This window comes from Pongo abelii, chromosome 2 (genome assembly GCF_028885655.2).
Source record: "Pongo abelii isolate AG06213 chromosome 2, NHGRI_mPonAbe1-v2.0_pri, whole genome shotgun sequence".
Taxonomy (NCBI): domain Eukaryota; kingdom Metazoa; phylum Chordata; class Mammalia; order Primates; family Hominidae; genus Pongo; species Pongo abelii.
This window is the reverse complement of record NC_085928.1, coordinates 137,163,376-137,177,832: the sequence shown is the minus strand read 5'-3', so window position 1 is coordinate 137,177,832 and position 14,457 is coordinate 137,163,376. Positions and strand designations below refer to the sequence as shown.

General features: G+C 36.3%; 1 protein-coding gene across 10 annotated transcripts in view; it reads right to left on the bottom strand.

Moving 5' to 3' along the window:
• The window catches only part of TBC1D5 (TBC1 domain family member 5), a 592,946-nt gene that overhangs the window by 429,571 nt on the left and 148,918 nt on the right, over positions 1–14,457 (bottom strand). For 4 of the 10 annotated variants that reach the window (XM_063722174.1, XM_063722172.1, XM_063722173.1 and 1 more), the window contains one exon: positions 8,290–8,494. The exons of the other annotated variants lie outside the window; for them this stretch is intronic. The gene's annotated coding sequence lies outside the window, so the exon portion shown is untranslated. The remainder of the gene's footprint in view (positions 1–8,289; positions 8,495–14,457) is intronic. 10 annotated transcript variants of the gene reach the window in all.

Sequence of the window (14,457 nt, the reverse complement as noted above, 5' to 3'; positions counted from 1 at the left end):
CACCAGATGTGCACAATAAACAGGAATCCCATTGTAATCTCTGGTACTTAGTTTATATGAAGGTAATGTAGGAAACACTCTTGGATATGGCAAAGTCACTCTTTTTTTTACATTTGACTATAAATGATATGAAATAAATTGTGTGTTTTATACTTTATGGCATGCATACATTGATAAATTAGGTACCGTTTTGTATCCCGACTTATCTACAAGACAAACCTGGCTAAGATCATGGGGATTAATTGCTTCAGAAGTGTGAAATGCAGCTTTTCCATTCTTTTCTGCACACTCAGTGAAGAAACAATGATTAATCACTGTTTAACTATTCTCTTGGGAATCTACAAGATTGCCAAAGAAGGACTTATCCTCATAAATCCAAAAAATACAGGTTTAGATTTGTTGCCAACAACTGAAAGAACATGAACTTAAACGCATTTGTTATCAGATTAAAATAATGTCAAGGTTTTAGAACCCTACTGGTACAGAATTCCCTTTAATCGGTGACTTCAATGGGAAATTAGATTAACACATAAGATATAGTGAAAGCACCTGTATTTTACAAAATAAACATTTTTTAAAACTTGGAAAATAACCTTGGCCTAATATCAAACATCATACTCTTGAACTTGAGCTGACAATCTCCCCTAGCTACAGAAATACTTCATTTCCTCTGTTCTAATTTAAGAATTAAAATACATGCTCATCAGGTAAAAAACATTTTAAATGGATATTTCACATAGGAAATAAAGATTTATTTCAGTAAGTTTTATTCCACATTGCTAAAGCTGAATGGCAATTATGTGGGTAAAACTATTTGGTTCCAATAATGCTAACATATTTCTAAGTCTTTAGAAGACAGAAATTGTAAACTCCAAACTTCTAAGCCTAAATAATCCAAAACCCTGAAATATTCTGAACAGAAGTACATAAGAGCAGAGGTTTCAAATATATTCCAAATAATTTGGGTTTTCAAAGAATCTTCAGCCAATGTTTACTAGTATACTTAATAAAGTAAGTAATTCTTAAGTTGAGGCAAAATTATTGTTCATACCACTTATAAAATGTGGGGCACATATTTTTAAGAACTGAAATCTTATTCTGTCTCATTAATAAGTATAATGTTAGTGGCATAATTGTCAAATTATTACAAATTAAAAAGTTTTTTTTAATTCCCTCTAAATGGGTCAGTTGTTCACACTACAAACTAGTACAAACCCAAATACTCCTGAAGTGAGAGTAATCTGAAGTAAAAACTTCAAATTTCTACGTAAAATAGAAATATTTGACAAATGTGTTTTACACAGGTGAATGTAAATTAGAAATACAGCCATCTTTCAATTATTATGGGTTAATTTTCTATTTGTCTGATCATATGTTCATATAATTCTCCCTTCCAATTTGTCAATTTTCCTGCTACTTCTTTCAGGTGTACTAAGTGCCACAAGAGACTACCAGAACTGCAAGGAAAAGGAGGTGAAACTGTTGGTCAATTTCACTGTTCATTAAGCCCTTGTAAAAATGAGTAAGAGGAAGAGAAGGTGAAACAAATTTCGTATTTCCTACACTTCGCTATTTTTATCACTTTATCACAAAAGTGGCAGCTATGTCTACTACACATATAGTGAAAACCTAAAAACATTCACAATTTGCCCAAAAAAAAAAAGAATTTTCCTCACATCATCCAATTTAAAAAAGCAAACCTTCTTATAAAGGATACATTATTTTAAAAGTAATTCTCCAGTTAGCTGAGTACCTGCCATAAGTAAAACCACAGAAAGCAAAACCACAGAAAAGAGGGAACTACTATATCACTATAGAGAGCCAGGAACTTGAGCAAGAATGGGTAAGAAGGGCAACACTGTTGAGAGAGACAGCAGAGATCACATTATACCAACAGGAAAATGTGAGTATTCTAATGCCATTATTGTATCCCATATTTATCAAGTGTGCTCTGGGGCTGATGTGACCAGGAGAAATATGAATCACAAAGAATAATAGACACTTGGCATCCATAGATTTTTTACAATTACCATTTCACCCTTGTTCAAGCAATCCAGGCCATGAAGTACTTTATCATTTTCTGGTAAGTGAATTTGAACCATAAACTCCCCAACCTGGTATAAAAAAGGATTTTGATGGCCCTGTTTCTACTATTAACTGTAGCTTGATGGTTCTCCAGAGCATTTTACAGAAATATTTACAAACTTGAAACTTTAAAAAAAATCAACAGGTATATAATTCATAAATGCCCACTGTATACCTTAATTCCATTAACAGAATTTTTTTTTAAACACAGAATTCCTAAACTAGGAACCACCATACATTACATTGTTAAAGAAAAAAACCACAAAGGAGAATTACAGAAGAAGCCTAAAGAAGTGGGAAGCAACTAATCATGATGCTTCTTGTACGTAATATATCCTGGAGATAGTACAAAGATCAACCAAATGCTTTTTAACAATGGATCTGTGCCGATATGCTCTGCCTTCCCTCTTATTAAGAATAAACCATCCATGCTGCTACTTACGGTGATCTCTCTACTTGTACACACTGCTTTAACAATTTTCCACTCTTTCTTGCATCATCAGTTTATTCCTCTCTATTGGAGCACTCCCATTAGTATGCTATTTCTCTCCTATTTAAAAAAATCCTCTCTTCACTCCAACTTCCCCCTTAAGCTGCCACCTGTTTCTCCTCCCACTCTCCCTTGAATTGTCCATCTTTAACTTCACCTATAAATAAGATTTCCACTCTTCCTTCAAACATTTACATCACTTTCAGATATTCTGAAAGACCAATGAGTTTTCCTCTTAACCTCACTGTGTTTTCTTCTCTAGCCACCTCTACTAATTCCTCTTTTTCTCCTAACTCCTTTACTAAAGGTGCCCCAAGGCTAGCATTTTAAGTCTTCTCTATCTATATTTACTGTACTGCATCAATGTTACATCTTGATATGGTTTGGCTGTGCCCCCACCCAAATCTCATCCTGAACTGTAACTCCCATAATCCCCACGTGTCATGGGAGGGACCTGGTGGGAAGTAATTGAATCATGGAGGAGGGTTTTCCCCACGCTGTTTTTGTGATAGTAAGTAAGTCTCATGAGATCTCATGGTTTCATAAAGGACAGTTCCCCTGCACACACTCTCTTGCCTGTGCCATGTAACACAGGTCTTTGCTCCTTCTTTGCCTTCCGCCATGATTGTGAGACCTCCCCGGCCATGTGAACTGTGAGTCCATTAAACCACTTTTTCTTTATAAATTACCTAGTCTCAAGTATTTCTTCATAGCAGTATGAAAATGGACTAATATATACCTTTAAATACCATCTACAATTAACAACTTCCAGTTTTTCCTTCATCTCAGACCTCTTTACTGAATTCTGGACCAATGTGTTTAACTGCCTCCTTGACCTCTCTACCAGATAGACATCTCCAATTTATATTCAAAACAAAACTCCCGATCTTCTCCCAGAAATGTACTCCTTTTATAATATAATTTTCCCCTTCTTCATTAAATGAAGCTCTCTATCTTTTCTGTTATTCAGGCCAAACACTCTTGGAGTCATTCTTGACTCATCTCTTTCTTGCATAACTCAAATCCAATCCATTAGCAAATACTGTTATTCAAACCAAAATTATGTCTCACCTGGAATCTTCTACATGATCTCTCTGCTTCTGCCCTCGCTCCCTTAAAATCTATTCTCAAGCTGGCAGCCAGTATTTCTTTTAAACTACAAAGCAGATGATGACACTCACTAATGGATCCCCATCTCATTCAAAATGAAATCTAAATATAAGTCCTTAAAAGACCTAGATTCTCAGTTACATCTCTATTTACTCCCTACTACTCTCTACTCACTTTGCTGCAGCCACACTGACCTTGAGGCTGTTCTGTGAATGCATCATAAATATTCCTGCCTCAGGACCTTTGTACTTCGTGATCCTTCACCTCACTCTCTCACCTCCTTCAGGTCTTTACTCACATGTTACCTTATCGGTGAGGCTTTCCTTGACCACTCTATCTAAAATTTCCATTCTTCTCCCTATACTCCAAACTCTCTATCTCCCACTGGCTGCTTTATTTTCCTTCACAGAATCACTATCTAAGGTACTACATTTTTTTTTATTTATGCTTAATGTAAGCTTAATCAAGTTAAGGATTTGTATCCATTTTGTTTTCAGTGTGATAGCTCCTAAAACAGTTCTCAATGAGTAAGACTGGCTTCAAATTTCTCAGGAGGAATAATGGATAGTAGAAAAAATTAAAGCAAAGCTTTCAAAGTTCAAAGGAAAATCACTTTAAACTAGAAACATATACCCAGCTAAATCATCAACCAACTGTGAAAATAAAAGAGAAAATTTTTCTAACATACACAACTCAGAGATTTCATCTCCCATTTAGCCTTTCTGAAGTTGTAGTTAAAGGAATCTATGGATGATGACAAAAATGGGATATAAAAAAACAGTACAGCTAACTCAGTAGTATAGTGAAAAGAAATCTCCGAAAGACACGCCAGTAAAAGAACAAGGAAGCTCTGGTTTATATTTAAATAGGAGGTTGAGGTTGAGAAATGTCTTCAAAAAGAGTGTAAATAACTTTACCAAAATGTTATTTTATGATTTAGGAGCCCAAAATACAACTGTAGTACGCTATCAAAAAAAAAATATAGGCATAAATCTATTATGAGCATTAAACAAAAAGAATGGCAATTTAAAACTCTGATTAAAAAAACTACACATATATCAAAAAGCAAAAAAAAAAACATGATACAAATGTGAAAGAAAATAGAAGATTTTGAGCAAATGAAGAAAAGAAAGAAACCTTTTATTCTGGCAAAAATATGTTCACTGGTCAGGTAATTCTGGAGAGAAAATAGAACTGAATGATAGTCTGAAATGATATAAATTACTATATAAGAAATATAATTGTTAAATAAGAAATAAAATACAGGCCAAGCATGGTGGCTTATGCCTATAATCCCAGCACTTTAAGAGACCAAGGTAGGTGGATCGCTTGAGCTCAGGAGTTCAAGACCAGCCTGGGCAATATGGCAAAACCCTGTCTCTACAAAAAATACAAAAATTAGCCAGGTATGGTGGCTCATGCTTGAGGTCCCAGCTATTTGAGAGGCTGAGGTAAGAGGATTGCTCGTGCCTAGGAGGCAGAGGTTGCAGTGGGCTGAGATCATGCCACTGCACTCTGGCCTGGGAGACAGAGTGACACCCAATCTCAAAAAAATAAGAGAAATAAATTACTTAAATATGTAAGAAATATATAATCACTACTTTGTTAAAAGTCATTTATCGGTATCATAAGATATCCTGATAATCAAAAAAAAAAAATGGAAAATACTAAGTGTTAGCAAAATGTAGAGAAAGTGGAACCCAGCTGGGTGCGATGGCTCATGCCTGTAATCCTAACACTTTGGGAAGCCAAGGTGGGCAGACTGCCTGAGCTCAGGAGTTCAAGACCAGCCTTGGCAACATGGAAAAACCCCGTCTCTACTAAAAATACAAAGAATTAGCCGGGCATGGTGGCATGCATCTGTAGTCCCAGCTACTCAGGGGGCTGAGGCAGGAGAATCGCTTGAACCTGGGGGACGGAGGCTGCAGTGAGCCAAGATTGCGCCACTGCATTCCAGCCCACGCGACAGAGCAAGACTGTCTCAAAGAAAGTAGAACCCTCATACACTGCTGACAGGAATGTAAAATGACGCAACTACCATGGAAAACAGTTTGATGGTTCCTCAAAAAGTTAAACATAGAATTACAATATGACCTACCAATTCCACTCCTAGGTACATACCCATATGAACAGAGAATAGGTACTCAAACAGGTTCACATGTTTAGAGCAGCACTATTCAGAGTAACCAAAAAGTAGAAGCAAAGAAAATGTGTATGAATGAATAAATGGATAAACACATGGACTAGCATTCAGCCAAGAAAAGTAATGAAGTAATAATAAGTGCTACAACATGAATAAAAATTTGAAATATTATGTTAAATGAAAGAAGCCACCCACAAAACGTCACATATTTTATGATTACATTCACATTAAATATACAGAACACATAAATCCATAGAGACAGAATGCTGATTGATGGATGTCAGAGCCTAGGGCTAAGACAGAATGAAGACGAACTGCTAAATGGGTAAGGTACTTTACTTTGGCACGATGGAAATGTTCCAAACTCGACAGAGGTGGAAGGTTGCACAACACTGTCAGTGTACTCAACGCCACGGAACTGTTCACTTCAAAATGGTGAATTCTGTGTTATATAAATTTCATCTCAATAGATTATCTTAACATAAAAGATATTCTGCTTTCAGTTCACTCTTTCTATTTTCTTATTTCCAGAGTAAAGATTTCCAAAGATGTTCATAATGTTATTTAACTTTGGAAGGCTCTTAGAAACTAATATTTATGGTGTTGGGGTAGGGGAACGTATATGAGGTTCAATAATTCTTTAAGCCTCATTTCAGGGTTTTTTTTTCCTCTGTTAAATTCAAGTAAAATTAAATGTAATAAACATCATTTTTTAAATGGTATATCAGTTCATCTCTGTATGATAGGATTCAAAATAATTTTTTTATTTTTTTAAGTTGACTTACGTATTTATTTATTTTGAGATGCAAGGCTGGAGTGCAGTGGCATGATCTCAGCTCACTGCAACCTCCACTTCCCGGGTTCAAGAGATTCTCCTGCCTCAGCCTCATGAGTAGCCAGGATTACAGGTGCCTGACACGATGCCCGGCTAGTTTTTTGTATTTTTAGTAGAGACAGGGTTTCACCATGTTGGCCAGGCTGGTCTCGAACTCCTGACCTCGTATTTTACCCACCTCAGCCTCCCAAAGTGCTGGGATTACAGGCGTGAGTCACTGCGCCTGGCCAACATTTATTTTTTCGACAGAGACAGGGATTTGCTATGTTGCCTAGGCTGGTCTCCAACTCTTGAGCTCAAGCAATCTGTTCACCTCGGCCTCCCAAAGTGCTGGGATTACAGGTGTGAGCCACCATGCCCAGCAAGGATTAGGGATAATTTTTATCCTCTTTATGTTTTTCTGTATTTACCAAACTTTCTAATAAAAAATATTATTTTTATACATCAGGAAAAAATGCCTTCAATTTATTAAAAAGATACAAATGTTAAATAAAATGGGAATGGGTACTAGAAGAGATCACTTTGGGAAAGGATCTGGGTTATTCTAACTTGATATTCAGGATGTAAAAAGTTAAACATGTTTCAAACTAAGAATGATTTGAGGGCATCAGGATGCACATACAATTTAGACAGACAAAACAAACAAGAAGAGAATAAAGAAATATACACCCTACTAAAAAGACACGATTATATCAAAAATTTATTCTTCTTTAAAATTGTGAGATCTCAGTACTTGTGCTTATGTTCTTATTACAAAAGAACCCAGTAAGGACTGTGGTGTTTCCCAGCAGTTACCCAGTTCTCTAAGTCATTTGATAGCTTATATTGAATGGGGAAAGAAATGAGAAGCACAGAAGAGACAAAAGAAAAGGCAGATTCACTGAGGCAGAAAAGAAACTGTCTCATTTATTTTACTCCCCCAACAAATCAGTGATGAACAAACATTCAAGTGATCTAAAGCTGGGTTTCTGAAACTGCATAAGTGACACATACCAGGAAGCATTAAATAAAATATACAAAGAATATAATATAGCATACAGCACATCCCAGGTAGTTGGCGTAAGAATTAAATTTTTGTTTCAATTTCATTTATACCTATAGGACTCGGCTCATAAATGTACATTTTATTCCTTACTATGGGTTGTAATAAGGAAAAAAATTGTGAATGTTATCTATCTGATATACCTCCAACTCTAAGTTCAATCATTCTAATTTCCTACTTCTTTAAGAAATGGTGGGGGAGTGGGGAGTGGAGAAAAGAAAATAAAAGGCCTATGGATACAAAAAGATTCTCTAAGGAAAATGCTAAAGTCTGCTGGTGGGAAAACATTTTTAAAAGACACCCTGAAGACTCAGCTAACTGCGAAGAAAAACAATGGACAAAGGGGAAAGAATGGAAACTGGTGACTAAAAGCAGGAGGTAGGACAGAAACAGATCAGGAAACTGAGTAACTGTGTTGGTTGGCCAACACTATTCCCTGAAGGAGTCTTCAATCTAAATTTGGCAGAAGTACACAAACACACATACATTTTTTTTGTACAAAAATCTATGGAACACATTACTATGGTAAGGGTATTGAGAGTATTCTATCTTAAAATATATATTTTGAATAAATATATGCTTACCTCGTGAAAGAACTTTACTGGTCCACAAATCCGGTTGACATGTGAAAATGCATGTTCTTGTTATAGATCAAAAATGACTTAGGCTCAGTACAATAGAGTTCTCCAAACACAAGTCTTGGTTTGCAAACAGAAATTGAAGAGGAATCAAGAAACAGAGACAAGCTAAGTTCTCCCTTAACTGAGCTGCTGGAAAAACAGCATCTCCCTAGAAAAATAAATAAATAAAATAGCTGCAAATGCTCCTATCCCAGGAGAAACCCTAAATCATATCAAACAATACAAAATCATATCATATCAAACAATACAAAAAGCAGGCAAAAAACAATTCCTATCAAAATATTTTAAGTTCTTAGAAGACAAACGTTAGCCTACTCATTAATCACTCTTTCCTTCACCTATTTTAACTCCAGGAAGAAAGGGAGGCATTTTATAATACCAAAAATAAATGGTATTTTACATATATAATACAAAAACAACAGGCTTCACTATAAAACAATCACCTCTTACTTCATTTAACTTTGCACTGAAATGACATAAAAGTGTTGAAATGAGGAACATACTATTCTAACACATAGTAAAATAATATCACATTTTAAAATTACATAATATAAAAAAATGGAAATTTGACATTTGAAAACAAATGTGAAAAAAATTCCATTGAAAATGGATTCTAAAGCATTAATAAAATGTAAAATTAGAATACAGATGCATCAGTGATGACAAGTGAATATTATTTAGGTGTTAAAATTAATTTTCACAGCCTTTTTCTAAAGAAAAAATTTTTTTCATCTTTAGTAATACACCTCCGTAAATAATCATACACATAGATATATTTACATAAAATCTGTAAGAATAACAACTAAATTTCTTAACTAGGCTATCTAATTTAAGTAAAGAACCTGTTAATAATAAAAAATTACTAAACATATTATCAACTTCCCCTAGATTTCATTCTCTATTAGTTCTTAAGCTTCAACAACCTGTTAAGAGCTTACTGGTGGCTTAGCACACATATAAAAAGATAGCAGCAGTTACCTAATATAATGTAAAACATAATAACATGAAACTGAAAAACATGACAACAGATTCCAACTGAAATTTACTGAGATTCAATATAAATTATTTCAAACACATTTTAGTATCACATGCTACTAAAATCGAGTAACAAAAGTCACTCTTCTGGAAACAGGATTTCCAGAAATGGTTTTTTGTCCTTTTAGATATACCCATTTTATTGAATACAATTCATGTTTTATTTGTGTGTCGGTTTGGTGAAGAGAATTATGCATTACATTGTGATGCTGCATTTTCTTATTTTAACTTTCAATCGAATTTGAAAAGTAACAAACAGTACTTTTCTAAATTATATTACACATATGGAAAATATCTAAATATCATCAGCTGCTCCTTGCACAGTGCTATATTCACATTTTTTCGTGTATGGCTGAACTAAAAATTGCTATACCACTAAAACAAAGCATGACTATTTCTCATCTTTCTTTTGTAAAAATACAGACCATTTTTATTCTCTTTGGATGCCTGTTTAGAATAAAAGATATTCAAATAGCTTTCAACTACTCCAACATACGTGTATTTGATGAAATCTGTATTTAAGTACCAATATATATTGTCATAGTACTATGTCACTACTATTCAGAGAATGATGGCTATTTCTTCAGAAAGTGTAACGGTAACAAGAAGAAAAAGTAACACTACAATCAGTGTCCTGAGTAGTTGTAATGTGTTTTATTCCTAAATACATACTTTAGACCAATTTTTTATTTTAGGCCAATTTTTAATTTCTTACACTGACAACATCCTTAATTAACCTTCTTGTTGTGACAGGATATAGCCAATAAAAGAACAAATTGACATATCATCAGAGAAACCAAGAAAGCAGAAAAAAAAAAAAGAGAACACTATGGGCAGAATTAGGAAACACAAAAAAATCTCTACAGTAAGACTATATGAAACAACTAAACTTTCTCAGAAATCCATATGCAGCCTTCTATGGTATGTTTACCATAGTCTCACTGAAAGGATATACCAGTTCTTTTTCTAGTTATTCTCTTAGGAATTACATAAATATTGAGAAATCTAGAAATAGATATACACATGCACACATAAAAATTATTGTCAGTGCATAAGTTACTGCTGCCCTGGGACTGCAATAATTTATGTAACATCTGTTTTCATATTTTCCTGATTTTTTTCCTAATTAACATGCATATTTAACGCACAAATGCTCAGACCACCTCTTTTTTCTGCTGACTGTGCCTCTTTTTTTGAAGTTGTGCACTCCTAGGGAGAATTTAGGATAGATGAAAACCAAAATCTTATTGAGAGCACTAATTTTAAAACATAAACAACAGCAGGAAACCAATTTTCAATAAAATACTAAAGTCTTAGGAGTTTTCACAAATACACTTCAATCTGCCAACAATAGTCAGACTAGCAGTAAATAAAGGCCCAAATATAAAAAGTCAACATAAAAGCATAATCTCAATATTACTTAAACCTTCTTGATTTCTTTCTAACTTCCATAAGAGCTAAGAAACCTACTAAAATATCCATGATTTCTTGTCTTAACAAGGTTGGTAAAATTTTAAAGGTTTTATGCCTTAGACAACTAAAATAAACAAACACATTCCACATAGTAAACATAAATTTGTATATAAGCAGTGATAGCCTTTTGGATTATAAACTTCAAATACTGTGCAGATTCAACAAAAGGGGAAAGTTTTTATTGTAAAGTTCATTCAAGTACAATACAATGAAGTTCTGAGATTTTAAGCTGTATTGGGTAATTCATAATACTGCTTATGCTTTTATTCTTTTTGTAGACATGGGGGTCTCACTTGGTTGCTCAAGCTGGTCTCAAGCTCCTGGCTTCAAGAGTTTATCAAACCAATGCTACAACAACTTAAGTATTCTCAAATAACAATGCTTAACATGCCAACACTGATCTCATATATACTAGCACACTTTATGATATGGTTTGGCTGTGTCCCCACCCAAATCTCATCTTGAATTCCCATGTGCTGTGGGAGGGACCTAGTGTGAGGTAATTGAATCATGAGGGCAGGTCTTTCCCGTGCTGTTCTTGTGATAGTGATTAAGTCTCACAAGATCTGATGCTTTTAAAATGAGAGTCTCCCTGCACAAGATCTTGTCTCTTGTCTGCCGCCCTGTGAGACATGCCTTTCACCTTCCACCATGATTGTGAGGCCTCCCCAGCCACATGGAACTGCAAGTCCAATAAATTTCATTTTTTGTAAATTGTCCAGTCTTGGGTATGTCTTTATCAGCAGTGTGAAAACAGACTAATACATTTTAGAATTAATTACTTTGTATTTTAATTGCCCCATCAGGCATTTCAGTCATTTAATATTTGTTGTCTACTGTCAGGGCCATTCTAAACCTTTGTAAGCACTAAAATTGTCTCTGCCCTCATAGAACTTATATTTTACTTGGGGAAATAGACAGCATCCAATAACCATGTGAATACCTACCTGCAAACAGATAAATGCTATTTTAAAATATGGGGAGAAGGAGCCATAAGATTTTATAAAAGGAGATGTGATATAGCCCAGAGATCAGTTTGAAATGGGATCTGAAAGGTATGGGAAGTATTCCAGTATGGGGCACAGCAAGTGCAAAAGTCCAAAAGCAGCTGTGAGATCAGCACCCGCTCCCCGCTACAACACTCCTGTTTGTTTCTAGACCTATAACTAGACTAAAGTCCCAGCGGGCCCCATAGGTGAGGTTGAGAGTGTGATCCATGAGGAAGTATGCTACACTCAAAAAGAACTATTTGAGTTTTCCAGTTTATATAAACAGAACTCTGGAGAACAGGCATGGGAATGTACATTAAGGGTGTAGGATAATGGTGGGAGGAACACAGAGTTAGATCAGGCTGAATTTATTGATTTGGGCCCACTAAGTAGGGACTCTGCATTTAGTGTTGCAGCTAGAGGAGTTAAAACAGGTTCTAGTGGTTTATTTTCTTGGTTGGCTGAAATATGGATTAAAAGATGGCACACTATGAGCAAATTGGAAATACCTGATCTCCCTTGGTTTAATGTAGAGGAAGGAATCCAAAGGCTGAGGAAGGAATCCAAAGGCTTAGGAAGATTGGGATGGTGGAATGGATTAGTCACTTTAGATCTACTCATCCCAACTGGGAGGGTTCAGAAGATACACCCTTGACCAATGCCTTGCAAACAGATTTGTGAGGGCAGCACCTGCATCTTTCAAGAGCCCTATAATTGCTCTTCTCTATAAGTCAGATCTAACAGTGGGAACCACAGTCACTCAACTACAGATATTTAAATACAATGGGAACAGTTGGATCCTGAGGTGGCAGGGGCCAAGTGGCGACACACAACCATCAAAGGCAAGATGGGCATAGCTACCATAATAGACAGCAGTGGCAAAGCAGCAATCAGAATAGTCTGATTCAAGTAGAGCTTTGGCATTGACTAATTAATCATGGTGTTCCTAGAAGCAAAACTGATAGGAAGCCTACTGCATTCCTACTTTATTTATACAAGCAGAAAACTTCTAGGTCAAATGCGCAAAAGACTAATTTGAATCATAAAAACAGAGAATTGGGCCAGGCACAGTGGCTTACACCTGTAATCCCATCACTTTGGAAGGCTGAGACAGGCGGATCACGAGGTCAGGAGATTGAGCCATCCTGGCTAACATGGTGAAACTCCGTCTCTACTAAAAATACAAAAAATTAGCCAGGTGTGGTGGTGGGCGCCTGTAGTCCCAGCTACTCGGGAGGCTGAGGCAGGAGAATGGCGTGAACCCAGGAGGCAGGGCTTGCAGTGAGCCGAGATTGTGCCACTGTACTCCAGCCTGGGCGACAAAGCAAGGATCTGTCAAAAAAAAAAAAAAAAAAAAAAACAACCCAGAGAATCATGGCCCCTCAATTAATTTCCAGGCTTGAGATAGTTTACAGATCCAGAAACTCTTGAATGAAGGCGAGGCCAGGTCCCTTTGAGGAAGGACCCCACTATATTACCAACAATTTATGCAGTGAATCTTTCTCAAATCCTTCCCCAAGGAGACCTCCAGCCTTTTACCAGGGTAACTGTGCACTGGGGAAAGAAAAATGATCAGACATTTCGGGGGACTACTGGACACTGGCTCTGAGCTCACATTGATTCCAGGGACCCAAAACTTCATTGTGGTCCTCCAGTTAAAGTAGGGGCTTATGCAGGTCAAGTAATTATTGGAGTTTTAGCTCATGTCCGACCTACAGTGGGTCCAGTGGGTCCCCTGACTCAGCCTGTGGTCATTTCCCCACTGCCAGAATGCATAATTGGCATAGGCAAACTTAGCAGCTGGCTGAACCCCTACATTGGCTGATTGGTATAGTGAGGGCTATTATGGTGGGAAAGGCCAAATGGAAGCCATTAGAGCTTCCTCTACCTAGAAAAATAGTAAACAAAAATAATATCAAATCCTTGGAGGGATTGCAGAGATTACTGCCATCATCAAGGACTTCAAAGACACAAGGGTGGTGATTCACACCACATCCCCATTCAACTCTCCCATTTGGCCTATGCAGAAGACAAATAGATCTTGGAGAATGACAGTACATTATCATAAGCTTAACCAAGTAGTGGCTCCAAATGCAGCTGCTGTACCAGATGTGGTTTCATTGCTTGAGCAAATTAACACATCTCCTGGTACATGGTATGCAGCCATTGACCTGGCAAATGCCTTTTTCTCCATTCCTGTTCATAAAGCCCACCAGAAGCAATTTACCTTCAGCTGGCAAGGCCAGCAATATACCTTTACTGTCCTGGTATACTCACGGGTATATCATCTCTCTGCCTTTGTGTCATAATCTTATTCGGAGAGATTTCGACGGCTTTTTGATTCCATAAGATATCTTACTGGTCCTTTACATTGATGACATTATGCTCACCGGATCCAGTGAGAAAGAAGTAGCAAACACACCGGACTTATTGGTGAGACATTTGCGTGTCAGAGGATGGGAAGTAAATGTGATTAAAATTCAGGGACTTTCTACTTCAGTAAAATTTCTAGAGGTCCAATGATGTGGGGCCTGTGGAGATCCAAAGGCTTATTCCTTCTAAGGTGAAGGATAAGTTGCTGCATTTGGCACCTCCTACAAACAAGAAAGAGGCA